The 21838-nt window shown below is 39.3% G+C and overlaps 1 protein-coding gene across 1 annotated transcript in view; it reads right to left on the reverse strand.

Annotated features, from left to right (window-relative positions):
• Positions 1-9003, reverse strand: part of LOC306857042 (AT-rich interactive domain-containing protein 3A-like) — a 54426-nt gene extending 45423 nt beyond the window's left edge. Inside the window, exon 1 of the mRNA XM_079396692.1 lies at positions 8812-9003. The gene's annotated coding sequence lies outside the window, so the exon portion shown is untranslated. The remainder of the gene's footprint in view (positions 1-8811) is intronic.
• Positions 9004-21838: the final 12835 nt, after the last annotated feature.

The raw sequence follows: 21838 nt of genomic DNA on the forward strand, positions 1-21838 counted from the left end.
TCCACACATACCGCTTAGAATTAAGGCCAAAAAGTTCTATCTTGAGATATCTTGAGAATCTTATTTCTCACCATCTTGAGGTCCTTCAGGTGTTTTTTTGTGTCTTGCACTGAGGAGAGGCTTCCGTCGGGCCACTCTGCGATAAAGCCCCGACTGGTGGAGGGCTGCAGTGATGGTTGACTTTCTACAACTTTCTCCCATCTCCTGACTGCATCTCTGGAGGTCAGCCACAGTGATCTTTGGGTTCTTCTTTACCTCTCTCACCAAGGCTCTTCTCCCCCAATAGCTCAGTTTGGCCGGACGGCCAGCTCTAAGAAGGGTTCTGGTCGTCCCAAACGTCATCCATTTAAGGATTATGGATGCCACTGTGCTCTTAGGAACCTTAAGTACAGCAGACATTTTTTTGTAACCTTGGCCAGATCTGTGCCTTGCCACAGTTCTGTCTCTGAGCTCTTCAGGCAGTTCCTTTGACCTCATGATTCTCATTTGCTCTGACATGCACTGTGAGCTGTAAGGTCTTATATAGACAGGTGTGTAGCTTTCCTAATCAAGTCCAGTCAGTATAATCAAACACAACTGGACTCAAAGGAAGGTGTAGAACCATCTCAAGGATGATCAGAAGAAATGGACAGCACCTGAGTTAAATATATGAGTGTCACAGCAAAGGGTCTGAATACTTAGGACCATGTGATATTTCAGTTTTTTAATAAATCTTCAAAAATGTCAACAATTCTGTGTTTTTCTGTCAATATGGGGTGCTGTGTGTACATTAATGAGGAAAAAAAAATGAACTTACAAACTAACAAAGAGTGAAAAATTTAAGGGGGTCTGAATACTTTCCGTACCCACTGCATTAAGATGCAAATACAAAATTAAATAAAAACAGAAACTGATTGTTGTTAGACTTGACAAATGGAAGACATATTATTTCATTATTTTATTAATAAATTATTATTTAAGGTAAGACATGACAGGCAAAAACACTTTCTTTTCATCCATTAATCATATTTGAGATTTGGGGCTATTTGGATTTTCATAAAATATTTCAAACTTGTGGAAAAAAAACTAGGCTTTAAAATACACTTTCAAGTGTTGCTTTCATTGCACTTAATTTGCATTTGTAGATTTCAATACACTTTAAATATTTTCTCAAAAGGAGTATTTTCTTCTGCACTAAGAGAAACATCCACTTCAGCGTCACTTATATAAATACATTCTAATATATTTTCATTGTAATTTCTTTTTCTTGCTGTTGACAGTATTTTCAGAATTATGAAAAAAAGAGAAATCCAAAATGCCTTCTGTAAAAACCTTTGACTGTAAATCCAACAAAATGAAACAAATTTTGAAACCGGCTAAATCCAGTGCTGAGAATTCCCTTCTGGAAATAGTACATATTTAAATATAACATTCCAAAAAAATTTTTTTTTGTGTGTATGATTGATTCATATACAGTGTTTATGTATGTATGTATGTATGTATGTATGTATGTATGTATGTATGTATATATATATATATATTTTTTTTTTAACACAAAAATATATATGGGGTTTCCTAGGGGAAAGATGTAATCAAAGAGTGATTTGTTGCTGGTGTTGGGCAAGAGAAAAACACTTCACATCTAATTACAGCAAGAGATCCTGAGCTCGAATCTCAAGTGTCCATCTGATGTCTCTTGAAACTGTATTTTCAATGTTTCGCAGAAAAGTGAGCCAATCGCGTAACCTCATTACCTTCTCTTAAGCGGTTCCCATGACGATGGCGTGTATAAGGGCTGTGGGCAAATCTGAGTGTGAAAGTGTGGGCCTCCAAATACATGACACTTCCTTCCTCAGAACAGTACGAGAACAGAAGTGCACGCATAATTTCACGTGTCTGGCCCTGACCTCTTGAGGAGACTGTGCCACTGAGAAGACTTGACAACAGATGAGAGGGCAAACCACTTACCACACAGACAAGTTTCTTCCTTAAAATAAGGAGAACAAACTGGTACTCCTAACAAACAGTGTAAGTAAATCTAAATGCAGTGGACTGACATGATGGGATCCAAAAGTAATAAACTGTAATCATGTTTAATAGTGAAGGCACTTCTAAAAACTAATTCTTCAACACCTTCTTCTCTGCAAAGACAGGATGTAACAACACACCTCAGATTTACAGCTTCAAAAGGAACCAATATGACGCAAGAGCCAGATCTCTCTGTAGTAAACAAACAACCAAAAACGTGTGTCAACAGCGAGCGGAAGTCTGGAAGACATGCGGCAAATGCAAAAGACTGATTCATGCTTATGTAGAAAACATATTTGGCATTCCTGTGAGCATTACTTCAGTGAGGCAACACTTTTATTCTGGAATCAATGATCATTCAGGATTAAACAGTTTGGTTCTCTATTGACTACTGTCTCGCTAACCAACTCAATCTGAGCAGCTGAGTTCTTAGCCATCTTCAAGAATCGGCTAAAAACACATCTCTTCCATCATTATTCGACCCTCTAACTGTAGCACTCTCTATTCTAATTCTATTCTTAAAAAAAAAACTTATCCCTTAGACTTGCACTCTATTAATTTACTGCTTGTTTTCTTTAAATAATAAAAAAAAAACCTAACACTAGCTTTTCTAATCTTTGTTTTCTTCTTATTTATTGTACAATTAACAACGGTTTAAAAGGCCTCTGACACTAGCTTGCTCCATTCTTTTTCTATTCTATTTGTTTTCTATTTATTATATAATAAAAAAAAAAAAAAAAAAACTTGCTGCGTGTACTGCTTTAGGCTAACTGAGACATGTCATAGCACTTACAAATGAGGACAATGGAAGCAATCAAAATCAACAAAAGAGCAATTATATGCAAGTCGCTTTGAACAAAAGCGTCTGCTAAATGACTAATATAAATGTATAGCAGGCCATGTAAAGAAAGCAAAAAATCTGTATCAATCGTGTTTCCACATCTTTTTTGGTGTTTCAAGGCAGCTCTCACAAATATTGTCAAGATTTAGCTACAAGAAAAGAAGCTAAAGCATAAATCACTAACAATAATCTGCAAAAATACAACAAACTGCAATGCTGGAATTAAATTCTTTTTAAAGAAACCAATAACATGCTGCTTTTATGTCACATGACTAGTAGCCTACCAACATACTCTAAGAAAACAAGGTACAAAAGCAGTCACTGGGGCAGTACCATTTCAAAAGTTACTAATTTGTTCCATTTACTAATATGTACCTTTAAGATACTAATATGCACCCTACAGGGATAAAAAAGGTACGAGTGTTCTTTTAAAAAAAAAATACCCCCAAAGAGACAGCGAGCATTTGTACCTTTTTTTCTGAGAGGGCAGCAAAGTGAAAATACTTAAAATTCATAAAGTGAATAAATGTTCAATTAAATTCAGCCATTCTGTGTCCATGTCTCACTTGCTCATCAAATTGCATTAGATTACATTAAAATTTAATTATATTACAGTACTATCAAATCTTGATCTCAATGCATCAGCAGATATTAAAAATATATTAATTTGAAAAAAAGACCACAGGAATTTTTCTTTTCACCATGGCTGTTTTCACCCTTACAGTGTGATGATGCACAGACAGTCAACATCAAACACTTAGTCCTGAGATATGACATGCTAAAACCAGGCTGACCTTTTTACAGTCATTATGGATTATGATCCTTTTATGACCTGAAACTGTCCCTTTAACATCTGCTTTGAATCCATGAGTATTGTGAAATCACTATAAAAAATTATTTGACAACTTGTTTACAACAAGTACCATTGGCGAGCCGGCCAATGTGGTATCAGCGTCGCTTAGGAAACAGTGCTCACATAGCAATCACCGTGGAGTGCATGCTGATCATCGACACCTGAATCTCATCAGCAGCACAGCTCTTAAGCAGAGGAAAAGAAGAAGGGGATGGGTTACGACTCCAGAGCAAATCTAATGCTGTGTTCTGGTTCCCTTGCAGAGTCAAGCTTCTGATGATCAGCACGTCACCTTGCTGCACTTCCAGGATCTACTGCACCGGAGCACGCCAGTACACCTTTTCACAGTACCTGCACTTTTTGTTCAATAAAACTCCCTCCGAGGAATTTATGGCACTTCTGTTGTTCGTGTGATCATTCTCCATGCTACATTGGTGGAGAATGCGGGCAAGGCGGAGCCTAGACAGCGCAGTTGGGCAACACCCAACACGTCATCCCCTCTCACTTGCAAAAGAAGTTCATGAAAACCCGCAGTTGCCCCTCCATATCATCAGTCATGGAATCTTTAATGTCAGCACAGGCCCGGTTGTACGGTGGTACTAGACAGTGCTACATATACATATACATACACACACACACACACACACACACACACACACATATCCTCTACCCTCCAGAATCTTCATGTGAATGTTGTTATTGTTCTTTAACTCTTTATGATCCCCATCAACAACGGAGCTCAGAGAGAAAGACAGCTTTGTAGACAACACTGACACTTTTCAACTTTCACTACCCAGCATGTATTTGCATGTGCATTTTTTAGTATTCATTCAGACTGCCAATTTTCCAACCTGTAAAGTATATGTGCCTGACGGAAATAAACTGGCTGAACGAATCAGTTTGTAGTTTAACATAGGCCTATATAGTGAGTAAGGAATCCAGTCTTTTCAGTTAATGACAGCTGTATAAATACACAGCTTAGATGATTAATGTGGTAAATCCACAAATCAAGTCTGTTGGTTTTGTTTGCGTGCAACTACGATGGAAAACTGCCAGACTTAATACGCCAGAATGGTTTGTTAACCAAATTAGACAAGGACCAAAAATGCTCCAGACCACAGGACCTAAGGATTCAGTTTCTATTACAAGAACATCATCTTTCTGCCTGGCTACTTTTTGAGCAACTTGGAGGGTAGATCAGCTGGCTGGGATTCCCTTATGGCACACTACCAAACAGTGAAATCATCGCTTTTTTGGCAGGTGCTTGAGGTGAAACAGCAGTGCACCACAGAAAGGTTTTAATGTGTGGTTTTTGGCAAAGGCACTGTTTGAACCTGAGCCAAGCCACTCAACTGAATGCACACAACCTCCTCCCAACACTATTCTGAATGCTATTCTGAAGCAATGAACTGCCTTTTTATAGGCACATTTAATATGTTAAAGGCAGCATGTATCTGTGAATGCAGCACGCAAAATAAAACAAAACAAAGTATGTGACGTGTATAACGTTAACTTGTTTTCAGTTTGTATAGAATTTGATTAATCGCAATTAATCGTTTGACAGCACTAGTTATTTGTATTAATAGCATTACTAACTAATTTTATTCATGTTTTTATTATAAAATAGAATAAAGTAAAAAATTGGTATGGCACCGATATTGGTAACGAGAACTGTGGAATTGTATTGGTACCATGACAGCACTAGTTATACAGCATTTTTGTTTAAATGATGCTTTCTGTTTCACTTGAGTAAAGTGTTGCTCAACAGCTCTGTGCTGAAATGGCCACACCGAGACACGCATATGGATTAATCTAAAAACAGAGCAGTTCCCTCCTTGAGCTGCGACACAAGATATCTGATCCCACTCAACACTACCTAGTAACTCGCGAAGCTGAAACCAGTTTGGCCAGCTCAGAGCTGAGTTTGCCAACCTGAAATTCTGCGAATAAGATGATGGCTGATACAGTTGTGTCTTTCTGATCAGGACAGGTGTGACAAGATTCAGGGCCTCATTCCTGCTCATACCTCACCTTATCAGTTAAAACCCCACACCCACTTATTTCACATACAAACTACCCCAGGACTCACTACACATCACATATGCAAGTCACCGACACCCCCAAAATACTTAGAATGCAACTGCAAAGAATTAGTGTTCATGGTACTTGCACATTAAGTGTAACATTACAGAAACATGGAATTAGAATTAAAAACTTATCTGACCGCTCATGCACCAAACAAGCATTACAGTTCCTCTTCTGGTGCGGTCCCTTTCTGTTTGTTTTACAGCTAATGTCTATCCTTATGCAAGTCATGCAAATTTGTTGAAAAACAGGATCTTTTACATTATCTCTACTCTAGCCACAGGACTGGTATGGAATCACATGGTACATTGAAAACTGAACCACACTATTAGAAATGCACGTCTGCATTGTGAACGTTGCTTCCTGTGCACAAGCTTGAGACTATACCATCTCTTAGACTCAGCTTGTTAGGTCTTTAAGACCTGAAATATATCACCAAACACGTCTTTAACACTAATCTGCTCTCCCTCTCAGGCCAAAGGGCATTTAGCAGGAGGCTCCGTAAACAACACATGAGATTTTTTAATAGTGGTTAAAAGCAGACAGCAGACAAACAAGCCGCAGTATTCGTTTTTCCAAAGGAAAATATGAGGAAAGCAGTGTAGGAGATTAAAACACCCCACATATAAAATAAAAATTGTGACCCTGGACCACAAAACCAGTCTTAAGTCGCTGGGGTATATTTGTAGCAATAGCCAAAAATACATTGTATAGATCAAAATGATTGATTTTTCTTTTATGCCAAAAATCATTAGGATATTAAGTAAAGATTATGTTCCATGAAGATATTTTGTAAATTTCCTACCGTAAATATAGAAAAACAATTTTTGATTAGTAATATGCATTGCTAAGAACTTTATTTGGACAAATTTAAACGTGATTTTTACAATATTTTGACTTTTTTTGCACACTCAGATTCCAGATGCCAAATATTGTCTGATTCTAACAAACCATACATCAATGGAAAGCTTGTTTATTCAGCTTTCAGATTATGTATAAATTTCAATTTCGAAAAATTGACCCTTATGACTGATTTTGTGGTCCAGGGTCACATTTGTCCAATGTGTCCAAAGTTTCGAATGAAATGCCACAAACAACACGCACTTTGTCTTCCATCCTGCTTTTGAGAACCCAAATTATGGACATTATCTTTTTATGGAATCAACAAGATATTTAAGGAAATCTTGTCTCGTCTTGATATAAAAGTAAACATTATGAATAGATTAATTCAATTTTGTTTGATTACAGAGTTCTCCAATAAAATATATTAATAAACAGAAAAATTTTACCTTTGAGTTACCTTAAAAGTTACAAATGTTGTCAAAACTACTCGGATCCTGACTAAAAATGCTGTATTATGCACACCAGGCCAGTAGATGGCGATGTCACTTTGTACACTATGCACTTTTTTTTTTTTAAACACTATGCACCTGAACATGTTTTCGCTAATTTGCATTTTATTTTATGTGGGGAGGTTAACGGTATCATGTTTAAAACTTTTACTTTGAAGCCCGTTTTCAAAAGTTTGCATTTTCAAGCCCCCAAAACGCCACTGACATAAATGCACGGCCAAATCGCATTAAAAAGCTTTCCATTTTTAATGTAATGTAAACACCCCCTAAATACCAAGATTAAGTGTGGGTGGATACTGAATGAAATATCTTTTCTAGCTGTTGTTCCAAATCGTACCGTGTGCATGTGCGTGTAGTGTTTCAGTACAGTGTGTGATGAAGCTATGTGTTGTCTAGGCAAACAAATGTACTTTTCTGTTTATGTGGAACAGAAATCTAATTAAGGCTGGAGAGAATCTGCTCTGCGCTAATTTAAACAGGTCATTAAGAATGGAGAGAATGAAATCAAATCAGTCTTAACCCATATTTCCAACAGGACTCTTTGGGAGAGATAAATCCATATATGAATGCATATTGAGATAATGCACAATTCAGGTACAAGTTATATCTCACATTATAAAAGGTGGATGCTTATAGACTAAATAGATAGATATGATCCATTATACAAATCAACATTTCTGTAAATGTGCCAGTTTTAGCCAGTTGGCTAATTTTCAACTGCAGTCCTTTGGCAAGATGTTTCAGAACCCTTTAAAATATCAAGAAGAAGAAGAAACAAAAAACAACATGGCAGCAGTACGAACACATTCATCATTTTCACACAATCACACAAAGTGACAACCACAATTATGCAATAAATAAGACTCACACTTTCCTATTGTTGATTATTCAACATTTCTATCAATAAAAGGCACCAGATGAAAATAATATGACACAGCAACACCATTATACCAATTTTTCTTATTGTTATTACATAAAGACTTTGTTTTGAAATGAGCAAATTGCAACATTTTCAATTTAACAGTTAGATAACCTAAAATAAGGAAGAACATTTGCGCACATTTAGAATGCAAACTACTTCACATAAATAGAATGGCATTGATTCTATTATTGTTAATATAGTTACAATTTATTATTATCATTAATAACAAATTATTCACAATTAATATTGTGGTTTCTAATTGCTGTAGTCTAATGACTAAGAATTTGATTTTTTAAAGTAATTGTGTCAGCAGAAAAGTATAGTTCTGCATAATAGTTATGACACTTAAAAGGTAAATTTAATGCAAAAGTCAAAAGGAATACAATAAAATAAACTACTTCCACAAGATCACAGATAATCGACCTAGATACAAAAAAAGGTCATTAAAATATTACTCACCTTATTAAAACTACATAAAGAAGTTAAAAATCGTAAAATAAATACATAAAGAAACAACACCACGCTTATTTGCATATATACATCGCGTGCCTGAAGGCAGTTTCTGTATGTGTTTGTGTCGAGTGTTTATTCTGATACACTGACACCAAAACTACTGCCAGACAAACACATTTTAAACAACCAAAACCAAATTTTACGCCAGAGACATAATGTAGGCTACTTCCCATACAGTCCACACAAACAGCAGAACGTGAATGTAAATTCCAAGAGGGGGGAAAAAAGACACACTTACCAGTTTAACTTCCGTTTCGTTTTTTTTCTTGGGAAGCGGAAGGAACATTCCCGATTTCCCCGTGAAAGCAAGCCGCTCGCGACGCTCTCAGTCAATATTTGATAGCAGTCGCGAACACACGAGAGCCTATAGAAACAGTATGCCTTGTGCTTTCTCTAAAGCGCCTCGCTCTTCCTCATTTGATTTCGATATAGAGGTTAATTTGGCAGAAACATCATTTGTGCGTCTAATCTGAGGCGGTGCCGCGGTCTGCGAGTCAAACCATTGGTTGACAAACAGCAATCAGATGCAAATTCCTAACCTCTGAATCAATGGGGCTGCCCCCCCCCCCCCCCTCCCCTCCCCCCCCCCCCCCTCTATAGGAAACATCTACAAATGACTCGACGCTAATAAACAGACCAAGGGTCCCGCACTTTGCGCTTAAGACTTGCGTTTAGGCCTGGTGATACATTTGTGTTGATGACCGAAACCCATTAAGAAAAGCCGTCTCTCTGTGTGTGTATATGTATTTCTATACATGCGTTATATGATGCTCTCTATACATTTGGCGACGTTCCCTGCCAGGGGCCCTTCCCTTTCATCACAGACTGCTGTTCTCATGCAAGCACATAGAGCTGTATATCGTCGATTATCATTAATAAACAACCCGAAGTGTTGCTAGGAACAAACCATGATGAATATCGAATTAAACTAATTTAGGTTTTTAATTTAAACAGCATTAAATAGGTATAAACACTCAATACGTTTATTATAGTAAACCTAAAAAAATGCACTAAAGATGGTATATATTATGGTATTACTTGAAATCATCTCATTAGGTATGATATAAATGTCTTGTGTATCAAGTAATGGCCATTTGTGAGAACTCAGAACTGATACATCATGCACGTATCAGGTTAAAGTTACGCACAGTATTTAGTTTCCACCTACTGGACAGAGTTAGTGTTGCATTTTTGAGGATATACAATTTTAACATCGGACGAAAGGTTCAAAATATGCAATTGGGATGGAAGCTATCATGAAGCTATGTAGCTTTAGGTAAGATGTATAAGAAAATGTGCCCACCAGCATGGGGTAAAATACACACGGTATTGATACAAATGCTTAAGCAAGGTTTATACTATTTTCTGCTTATTTTGAAAAATAAAATAATTAATTTTCGTTCTATAAATATACTGTCATTAAAATGTTAATATAAAACATATACCGTTTTAATAAGTAAAGATTCTGAAAGTATTGAAGGAGATCCAATAATAATTGAATATATATTTACAGTAGTAACAACAAATGATATTTTATTATATGATATGATTAATATCAATGATATTAAATGATATTGACACAGAATTCAGTATCAGAGAAAAACTTGTTCGCACTACAACTGACAATGGATCAAACTTCCTGAAAGCCTTCAGAGTTTATGGGCAGACTGACGAGAACAACAATCCTGAACCTGTAGGAGAGGGTGATGGAGAAGAGGATGATGGTGGCCAAAATGATGATTACAATGAAGAAGAGGAAAGCTTTGAGGGTGTTGGATTTGTTGATGCTGAAGCCCTGTTGGACGAAGATGACTACTTGGAATACCAGCTACCCAAGCAGCATCGCTGCGCCTGCCACCTCCTCAATTTAGTGTCCACAGTTGATGCTTCAAAAGCAGAGGTCAACCCATTGTACAAGCGTGTGTCAAGGTCCACATTTGTCAAATGCTCTAGCCTGTGGAACAAAAGTTCAAGATCAGCCACCGCATCTGAAGTAATTGAAGACCATTGCAAACTCCAACTCGTAAGGCCTGTTGCTACAAGGTGGAATTCACTCTTCTCAGCCGTAGAAAGAATAGTGAGAATAACAAGAGAACAAGGCGAAGGAGCCCTTGCAGCTGTCTGCAGTGAACTAGATACACCTAAGTAAGTGCTTGTTTTTTCTGCCTTTCAGTTAATGAAGTGATTAACAATAGATTAAGTCATACTTTTATACTTTGAATAATGTAGAACACATGTATGCACTATGCCAATATACAGTCCCCATATTTACTATGGATGTGATTTGTAGCAACACAACTACATTTCTAAAAGTCTCAGATGACAATATTTTGCCTTTTTAATTATCAGTTCCTCCAGGTGCTACATCAGGTAGGCTAAATGTTCCATGTTGTGTTTTTCATTTCTTCTTTGTACAGGTTTACTCCAGTGGAACATGCATTTCTTGCAGAATATGCGAAGACAATGAGCCCAGTTGCAAAGGCACTGGCTGTTCTTCAGGGAGAAACCAGTGTGCAGATGAGATGGTTGGTCCCCACCATAACTCTACTAAGGACCACGCTCCAGCACCTTCACGTTGCCTCCAAGTTCTGTGAACCTTTCATTGCTACAATTCTTTCAGGCCTTGAAAAACGCTTTGGCGAGATGCTTGCAGATCCAGGGCTGATAGCCGCAGCCATTCTAGTTCCCAAATTTAAAACCTGCTGGACAAGTGACGGAAATATCCTCAAACTTGGTAAGTGTCTCACTTCTCAACTTCCCCTTAATACGTGTAATTTCTATGGAGACAGTGAAATGAGTTTGAAATGACATTTAATGACACACACGCACACACACTATCCAATACACAATTACAATACTGTCATATGGTCTAAATTGTCCTTATTTTTTTATTTTTATTCCACAGGCCTTGACTATATCAGAAGCCACTTGGACTGTCAGGCCGAGAATCACATCAGAGATGGCTCCCAATCATCTGAGGAAGAGGACTTCTTTTCCTCCTTGAAGAAGACTGGCCTTCTTGAAACGATCCAGCAGTTGGATGCGTACCTGGGGTGCCCAGGAAACACAGTAGAGGTACTGAAGTCCTTCCCAGCTGTGTGCCAGCTATCACTTGAGCTTAATACAGCACTCCCTGCCTCAGCAGCCTGTGAAAGACTGTTTAGTGTTGCAGGGCTGATCTTCAGGCCAAGAAGAGCATGCATTGGCTCAAAGAACTTTGAGAACCAGCTGCTTTTGCTGCTGAACAAAGCCTATTGGTAACTCTTTGTTGCATGTTCTGTGCTTAACTGATGTAGATCCTGATGTAGATTACCCTGTTGTTGTACATACAGGATCGAGTCCAAAGTGTTTGTTACATCTTCTAGTTAAATGTGACATTGTTGCCATTAGCTATAGAATTGAGCATAGTACATACCAGGCAGGTATCAATCAGGAAGGTATCAGGATTATGAGTTATTTTTTATTTTTATTTTTTTATTAATGACTTGGATTAATCATTAATTTTGACAGCACTAATGTTTATTGTATATAGACAACCATACAAGGGTAATTGTTACAAAGCCTGCCCTGGGTACACCAATTTTCTTGTCCGTTGCCCTCACAGATTCCTGCAGCTAAGCTTGGATGTACATTTACATTCCAATGAAGGTTATTGATGACATGCCTCTGAAGTTTGACTTTTTGCATCATTACAATACTTATTGGCAACTAGTCATCATATCTTCCGCTCCATGAAACACATGTTAATGCTCAGTAGTACACATATATGTTTTTTTTTATGTATTTGGCTGAAACAGGTAGCCTAGTGCATCCCAAATTCTTCAACATTAACATTTTAATATAACATTATAGTCATTATGGCCAACAGACAACCAGGTGAGACACAGAGGCACTTGGTTGCTTGGCCACTTTCCCATTGAGAATGGGTAACAAATTTCTATCTGGATATTTTAGATCGGTCGTGGGCCCTGTGTCTCACCTTGTTGCCCGTTGAAGGCAATATTTCCCAAAGTTGTCTGGCAACATTGCTCAAAAAGTTGCCCTGTGTATCTTCAGCCTAAGGCATTACCTTTTAAGTTTAAATGATGTACAAAAGTGTACGTTCTGAATGGGTGCCGCCCTATCCAGTGGCAGCTTTTGTACCTTTTTTTTATGTAATATGAAAACAAATACTACACTGGACAAAAAAAAAAAAGAAGAAATGCTGTAGAGTCCCTGTATTAATCAAGCTGTATAAAATTTTTATTTTATTTGATTCAGATATTGGCTATAGTGTTCACATGATACCTTGATATTTATAATACAATGTGAACACTAATGTGTGACAGACTGATAAAGCTGCAGGTCAAAATTAATCCTCAAATGTTAACAAATTTATTAGCATGGCATATTTATATAACGCAGTCTCACAACTCAGGCATATAATGTAGGTACTATATATACAGGTGCTGGTCATAAAATTAGAATATCATGAAAAAGTTTATTTCAGTAATACCATTCAAAAAGTGAAACTTGTATATTAGATTAATTCATTACACACAGACTGATATATTTCAAATGTTTATTTCCTTTAATTTTGATGATTATAACTGACAACTAATGAAAGTCCCAAATTCAGTATCTCAGAAAATTAGAATATCAATTAAGACCAATGCAAAAAAAATGATTTTTATAAATGTTGGCCAACTGAAAAGTATGAACATGAAAAGTATGAGCATGTACAGCACTCAATATTTAGTTGGGGCTCCTTTGGCCTGGATTACTGCAGCAATGCGGCATGGCATGGAGTCGATCAGTCTGTGGCACTGCTCAGGTGTTATGAGAGCCCATGTTGCTCTGATAGTGGCCTTCAGCTCTTCTGAATTGTTGGGTCTGGCGTATTGCATCTTCCTCTTCACAATACCCCATAGGTTTTCTATGAGGTTAAGGTCAGGCGAGTTTGCTGGCCAATCAAGAACAGGGATACCATGGTCCTTAAACCAGGTACTGGTAGCTTTGGCAGTGTGTGCAGGTGCCAAGTCCTGTTGGAAAATGAAATCTGCATCTCCATAACGTTGGTCAGCAGCAGGAAGCATGAAGTGCTCTAAAACTTCCTGGTAGACGGCTGCGTTGACCTTGGACCTCAGAAAACACAATGGACCAACACCAGCAGATGACATGGCACCCCAAACCATCAATGACTGTGGAAACTTTACACTGGACCTCAAGCAACGTGGATTATGTGCCTCTCATCTCTTCCTCCAGACTCTGGGACCTTGATTTCCAAAGGAAATGCAAAATTTACTTTCATCAGAGAACATAACTTTGGACCACTCAGCAGCAGTCCAGTCAAGACGCTTCTGACGCTGTCTCTTGTTCAAGAGTGGCTTGACACAAGGAATGCGACAGCTGAAACCCATGTCTTGCATACGTCTGTGCGTGGTGGTTCTTGAAGCACTGACTCCAGCTGCAGTCCACTCTTTGTGAATCTCCCGCACATTTTTGAATGTGTTTTGTTTCACAATCCTCTCCAGGGTGCGGTTATCCCTATTGCTTGTACACTTTTTTCTACCACATCTTGTCCTTCCCTTCGCCTCTCTATTAATGTGCTTGGACACAGAGCTCTGTGAACAGCCAGCCTCTTTAGCAATGACCTTTTGTGTCTTGCCCTCCTTGTGCAAGGTGTCAATGGTCGTCTTTTGGACAACTGTCAAGTCAGCAGTCTTCCCCATGATTGTGTAGCCTACAGAACTAGACTGAGAGACCATTTAAAGGCTTTTGCAGGTGTTTTGAGTTAATTAGCTGATTAGAGTGTGGCACCAGGTGTCTTCAATATTGAACATGTTTACAATATTCTAATTTTCTGGAATACTGAATTTGGGACTTTCATTATTTGTCAGTTATAATCATCACAATTAAAGGAAATAAACATTTGAAATATATCAGTCTGTGTGTAATGAATGAATCTAATATACAAGTTTAACTTTTTGAATGGTATTACTGAAATAAATCAATTTTTTCATGATATTCTAATTTTATGACCAGCACCTGTATTTAGGCTTCATAAATAATAATGGCCTGGACATTAAACAACCACAACCATGACATAGGCCTACAAATGGGGAAGTCGTGGCCTAATGGTTAGAGAGTCCGACTCGTAATCCAAAGGTTGCGGTTTCAAGTCTCGGGCCGGCAGGGATTGTAGGTGGGGGGAGTGAATGTCCAGCGCTCTCTTCACCCTCAATACCATGACTGAGGTGCCCTTGAGCAAGGCACCGAACCCCCAACTGCTCCCTGGGCGCTGCAGCTCTGGTTGCGCACTGCTTCGGGTGTGTGCGTGCGTGTATGTGTGTTCACTGCTGTGTGTGTGCACGTTGGATGGGTTAAATGCAGAGCTCTGCAGAACCCATTCCAACAGTGAAGTGACATACTTGGCAGTATTTCACTTCCAAGTTATTTTGATCGTATTTTGATAAATCTGCAAGATGTGATATATTGATGCAACACATGACAGACAGGGTTCAACAGAGTCATACCTTAAGGAAAATGTGCTTTTCATTTCCGTATTGCAAGACTACAGGAAACATATATATGTTTTTTTTTTATTAAACACTGATGGAGCAGCACATTTTGTGGGCAAATAAATCATTAAAGTGGTTTATTTAAAAAAAAAAAAAGATAGCTAAATTTATAAGGTGGGGCAAAAGGGCCAATTTAGCTAAAGTATTGTGTTATTTTGCTCAAGTTAATACTTGTTCAAAGCAATCACTTTAGCAAAGTTTGTGCTATTTTATGTATAAATAAAAATAAATTTTCATTTAATAAATAAATTATTTTCAACTTAATAAATTTATTTTAACCTTCAGCATTAGGGGGTTACCTACAAATACCATATATTTTTTACATTATTCTTATGTATTTACTTTAACCTGAATGAAACGGAAAAATATTAACATGTGGTGATAAATATTAACATATTAACATTAAATATTAACATTGTATATTGTAAATGTAAATGTAATGTAAATGTTAGGTTTTTGCGCCATCTAGTGGTTTAGAGGGGAATAAAATTAAATGCGCATTTTAACCCGGAGTTGTATTTTTACATACTAATTCTTGTTTGACTGTTTTAAACAGATGTCAAATTGTCACTGAGTTGTCATCATCTATTTTGTCATTTTTAACCACATTGTTTTTTAAAATGCATTTTTTTAATATTGATTTTTCTTTAGCCTATTTGGTTTTTCAACAACTGCAGGCTACTTAATTTATGTTGAGAGGCACAACGGTTGTTACTATTTTTTGTTGGTGAAGCAAAATTAAACAAAAGTAACTAGAGATTTGTGTGTGTACCGTAACATTTGCACTTGTTCACTTAATATTTCTACATGAATAAATTAATCAATACATTTAAACAGAGAGGACATAGGGTGAAATCAGCTAAATTGGGCTATCAGGGAAAATGGGCCAAATAAGTTTGTAGCGTCATATCTCTTTACATTTTTTACAGCCAATCACAATAACTGATCTTGCATTGTTGCTTAAACACTTGTTGACATGTTACAAAAATTTAGATTGGTCTGAGTTTTTAAGGCGAGCAGGGCAGAGTGTTAGATGCAGTGTATATTGCTCAGAATCAATGAATTTGAGGAAAAAAAAATTGACATTATACAATCTCAGGCATTAAGAATTTGTTGTGGTGGTTTCAGAACATCCCCAGTGGCATCTTTCCAAGTAGAAATATGGGAAATGCCATTAGAATTTAGAAGAATGCAATTAAGAATGGTGTATTGAATTTCTATTAAAGGGCATAGTGAAATGCATTCAGTTAAAAAAGTCCTGGATAAATGTTGGGAGTGTGATGTTAAAAAATGTTGGGATGCGTTAGTTAACACAATGATACATGTCAAAATCTATGCACTTTTTAAAAAAGTTTGAGTTTATAAAAGATACAAAGTTAAATAATATAGAGTTGACTTATCTTACCGTGGCGTGAAATAAAAAATATCAGACCGTTAAGTAAGAGTATAAGATACTTGTAAAAATCTTGTAACATTACAATTTAAAAACTAGCTTTTGTCAAAACGGTAGAAAATTAAAAGAGCAGACTATTTTACGCAGCATCCGTCAGATAACCTCACACTTCTGTGTCAAAATCAGAATGAGGTTACGAGTGCTGCGGTCAGACCACGCCTACTGCCAGGCCCCCCTAACACGGGTGTAGCGATACCCCCGGTTGTAACACTGTGTTTAAAAAGATGAGTTGAGTACGACTTATTTTCACCTAGACACACAATACGTACGTAGGTTTTGCGAATTTGGAAAAACAGAAATTATTCTGCCACAATGGCTGAGGCATCATCACCTAAAACCCCCGAGAAGACCGTTGAGGGCGCTATGGATGATCTCACTCTAGCGCCTAGGAAGATGAAACATGGGCCGTGTTTGACCAAATTCCTCCACGAACCTTTGGATAATGTTAAGCGCGAGTTTCATTTATCCGATAATCGCATATGCAGTTACAACTTTGACAAGACCAACAGGGAGGTCAAGCTGAGCAAAGTAGACACCGATGAAAGATTTACGTACGACACCAGCGATGACCCCGATCTGTTTTTCCCCGAGCCACGACTTGGAGGAAGTCGTGGCCTAATGGTTAGTGAGTCGGCCTTGTAATCCAAAGGTTGCGGGTTCGAGTCTCCGGCCGGCAGGGATTGTAGGTGGGGGGAGTGAATGTCCAGCGCTCTCTCCACCCTCAATACCACGACTGAGGTGCCCTTGACCAAGGCACCGAACCCCCAACTGCTCCCCGGGCGCTGCAGCATAAAATATCTGCCCACTGCTCCGGGTGTATGTTCACAGTGTGTGTGTGCACGTTGGATGGGTTAAATGCAGAGCACGAATTCCGAGTATGGGTCACCGTACTTGGCTGAATGTCACTTCACTTCACTTTTCACCGTAAAAGACTGGTGTTTAGTTTACAACTATGTTTGGCGTGATTTAAAAGACAGATGCGATGACCCTCTATTCATAGGGGAATGGAACGGTGTCACACCTGGAATGCGATACAGTGTTAGGAGATCACATTAACAAGCACAGTGATGACTACATCTATATACTTTGTAGCGATACCACGGAAGGTCTGCCTGAACGCGTTTGGCCGATATCTGAAGAGGACCATCTCAAATACTATAGCATTAAATTCTTGTTTCAATGGAAAGATGTGCCTGCGTTAGAAGACATATTCGGAAAGATTGACAAATTTTTTAAGTGGTGCCAAGCGTTTGATAGATACAACAACATAAATGTGAAATAGTTTCACCCTGAATGGTGCGTGACCAGTCGAAGAGGCGTTCACGTAGCACCGCCTACATTCTATAACCATTAAATACAGACCCCCTGCAGGACTCTCAGAGGAAATAAGCTTCGACCGCTAACGACAGCAACATGTCCCAAGAAAACGTTTCAACGGCTCCTAGTTGTGTATGCGATGACGTCGCATCCGCTACAGGGGCGTCTACGGACAACATTATCTGGTTGGACAAATTTTGTACAGAACTGGGATACCATAACCTCACATTCTTGGCGAAGCACGGACCGCCTCAATCTGTAGTGGGTGATGCTCAAGCGGCAACCTCCCGCTCCCTCTAGTGAAACCAACACGGAAGTGATTAAAACTGCAATTCATCGACTAGCCGCTGGAGGCTGGCTCCAAAAGGGAGTCAATCACATTGACTCTCCATGTTAAAATGCCCAACTTTACAGTAGAAAAAAACATGTTTACAGCCTGGTACAAAAATTTATTTTGGTCTATATAGCTAATTGGGGAAGTCGTGGCCTAATGGTTAGAGAGTCGGACTCGTAATCGAAAGGTTGCGAGTTCGAGCCCCCGGCCGGCAGGAATTGTAGGTGGGGGGAGGGAATGTCCAGCGCTCTCTCCACCCTCAATACCACGACTGAGGTTCCCTTGAGCAAGGCACCGAACCCCCAACTGCTCCCCGGGCGCTGCAGCATGGCTGCCCACTGCTCCGGGTGTGTGTTCACGGTGTGTGTGTGTGTGTGTGTGCATTTGTTCACTACTCACTGCTGTGTGTGTGCACTTGGATGGGTTAAACGCAGAGCACCAATTTCGAGTATGGGTCACCATACTTGACAATACGTCACGACTTTACTTTTTTACTAATTTTGCCCTTCGTGACAACTGTGAGGGGGGTGAATTTTTTTATAACTCATCCATTTAAATTATATTAAGCCTTAAACGTCTGCATAATTAAGGGCGTAGCCACTTGAGTGACAGGTTGATTGACGTTGCTGTCTCTATCTGCTGTCTGTTAGCCGTCACGTTACCTCAGCCGCTGAACTTGGCATCTCTGCTGTGTTTCTGCTTTTGTTTTATACAGTCTATGGCTTTTTTCGTTATTATTTCTTAAAATTATCTAATAAAATGGCTTGTTGTGCGGTTAATTGTACTAACAGACCGTCCAAGTCTAGGCTCCATTTTTTTTTTGTGTATGTGTGAATGCCCTGATAACATCAATAACAGATAAATAGTTATTTGAAGTTTTGTTGTGTAGTTTCAGGTTAATTTACCTTGAGTAAGCTGGAAAGCTCTGGAAAAGTTCAAAAATCAACCGCCAATACGTCGACGAGGTAGGCGGGCGTGGTTTCAGCAACCAGGCACCTCAGTTCCGCCCACGTCCCGCCTCATTGCCCATTTTGGATCATCCGGGAGTGACGCGCAGTGACGCGTTGCCAAGATGGCGGCGGTCGGCTCCGCCCACTTTAGGCTTCAAAAACGCTCTTCAGAAACCTACGAGTGACGTCACGGACACTACGTCCATTTTTTTTTACAGTCTATGGTGATGCTACAACCTCTGACGCCGTCTCGGACAACGTCGACGGATGTATCGGTGTAACCTGTCATAAAATCATTAAAGCTGTTGTCGGGATCATTCTGGAACATCTGGTTGACAGACAGTTAAAAAAAATTGCTACGGTTGTGAGGACGATCATCCTTCGCAAACACAACATTCATGTCTCTATGAGGCCCCTGCGTACAATTTTCTGGGTTGTTTTGAAGAACTGAGGGGTAAAGAGTATAAATCTGATCTAAAACTCATTCTGGCCCGTACCTTGAAACTGTTTGGTTTATCACCGCATCTCCAAAGAATTCAGGGGGGACGCTGTTCTGTGTGAGCCCAGAGATGAGATGTTCATAGTGGGTGGATTGGCTGAACTCAGGACGGGGCTTGTGGATGAAACCTGTGAACAGGCAGTTTAATGTGTGTTCTAGATTCTTTGGGAACACTAACAATGTCAGATTCATCACAGGGGCACTGTTAAAGGAGGCCACTGTAGCACTCCCTTTCAAGACACGCTGCCACAGATCACTACCATAGATCACTACACAGCACTGAGACTACATTGTTGAAAGTCAGTAATGACCTTCTGCAAATTCTTGACACTGGTTCTCATGCGGTACTTGTTTTGTTGGATCTTAGTGCGGCATTCGACACAATTGATCATAGTATTCTGCTACAGCGGCTGGAAAAGTGGGTCGGTATTGAGGGTACCGCTCTGCAGTGGTTGGCCTCTTATCTTAAAAATAGAACGTTCTCAGTGAATATTGGGAATTTTTCTTCCTCATTGGCTCCTTTGTTATGTGGCGTGCCCCAAGGTTCCATCTTAGGCCCTCTTCTCTTTTCACTATACATGCTTCCTTTGGGAGCCATTTTTAAGAAATATAAGATCTCTTACCACTGTTATGCTGACGATACACAGTTTTATCTTCCAGCAAAAACTGACAGCAGTGGCTCTTTGGATGTGCTTGACGACTGTTTTGAGGAGATTAAAGGTTGGATGGCTGATAACTTTCTACAATTAAACAAAAGCAAAAGTGAAATTTTGATTTTAGGTCACTCTAGATATTCATCAGATTTTAATTTAGGGTCCCTTTCCGCTAGTGTTCAACCCTATGTAAGAAATCTTGGGGTTACATTTGACTCGTTTCTTAAATATGATAAACAAATTAGTACAGTGGTAAAGGGGAGCTTTTTCCATCTTAGATCCATTGCTAAATTGAAACAATTGTTGCCTCATAAAGACTTGGAGACTGTAATACATGCTTTTGTGACATCTCGCTTGGACTACTTTAATTCCCTTTATTGGGGACTGCCTCAATCGGCGATTTATTTTTTATTGCTGTATTGTATTTGTATTTGTTGTACAGCACTTTGGTGCAGCTCTGTTGCTTTTAAACGTGCTATAGAAATAAACTTTGACTTGACTTGACACAGAGAAGGTTGTGACGTAGTCTCCTTTTTGGAGAGCATTGCCAGTCAAAAGCTAGTAGGTTCCACTGAGAGTTGAACTCAGATCGCTGGATTCAGAGTGCTAAGCATCACACCATGGAACCAAGCTTCCAAGCTTTGCCAAGGAACCAAGGTCTTCAGATGGGCTCGTCCGGGATTTGACCCTCTTGCACCCGAAGCGAGAATCATACCCCTAGACCAACTAGCCATCGGATGCCTCTGCGACCAGCAAATGCAGAAAGAAGGCTCACAGGGCCGTGACAATTTCCAAGAAACTCTTTTCTGCCGTATCTAAACTGGCTTGGGCTGCCTTCCCAAACCAATATTGATAAAAATGTCAAGGCAAAGGACACGAGGCTCGAGTCAACCGCAGACAGCTACCCTGCAGGGCAGCCCATCTGAGCCTTCTCAAAAAACGACACCTCCTTTCAGAGCAAGTGCTCTATCTCACCGAGCTAAGTGGTCGACCAAGTTTAAATTACAGACGAGGAACTAAGAAGATCGGCGAGATACAGGATTGAAAGCACACAGACACAGCTCTCGCCTTACCTGACGGCGGCATGCGATTGGCCCAGCGAATGCAGCATGGACGGATAGTGCTCAAGAAAAGTGGCTCCAAAGACAGACGTGGGCTCGTCCGAGATTTGAACCCGGAACCTCTTGCACCCTAAGCGAGAATCATACCCCTAGACCAACAAGCCAATGGGCCTCTGCAGAGAAGGCTGCCTAGCCACGTATTTCACTGTTCTCAATGCATCAGTCATTCAGAGATCCTGTCTCTGGGGCTGGCAAGTGCAAAAAGAGGGCTCATACCACTGACCGGATTTCTGAGAAACTCGATGTTGCCGTACCTGCGCTAGAATGGCATGCCTTTGCAATATAATGTTGATTAAAACATCAAGAACAAAATACAGAAGGCTACATTGCTGCACTGCCACGCACATCATGCTATTTTTGGCTGAAGAGAAACTGTCT

This window comes from Barbus barbus (assembly GCF_936440315.1).
Source record: "Barbus barbus genome assembly, chromosome: 37".
In the NCBI taxonomy this organism is placed as follows: domain Eukaryota; kingdom Metazoa; phylum Chordata; class Actinopteri; order Cypriniformes; family Cyprinidae; genus Barbus; species Barbus barbus.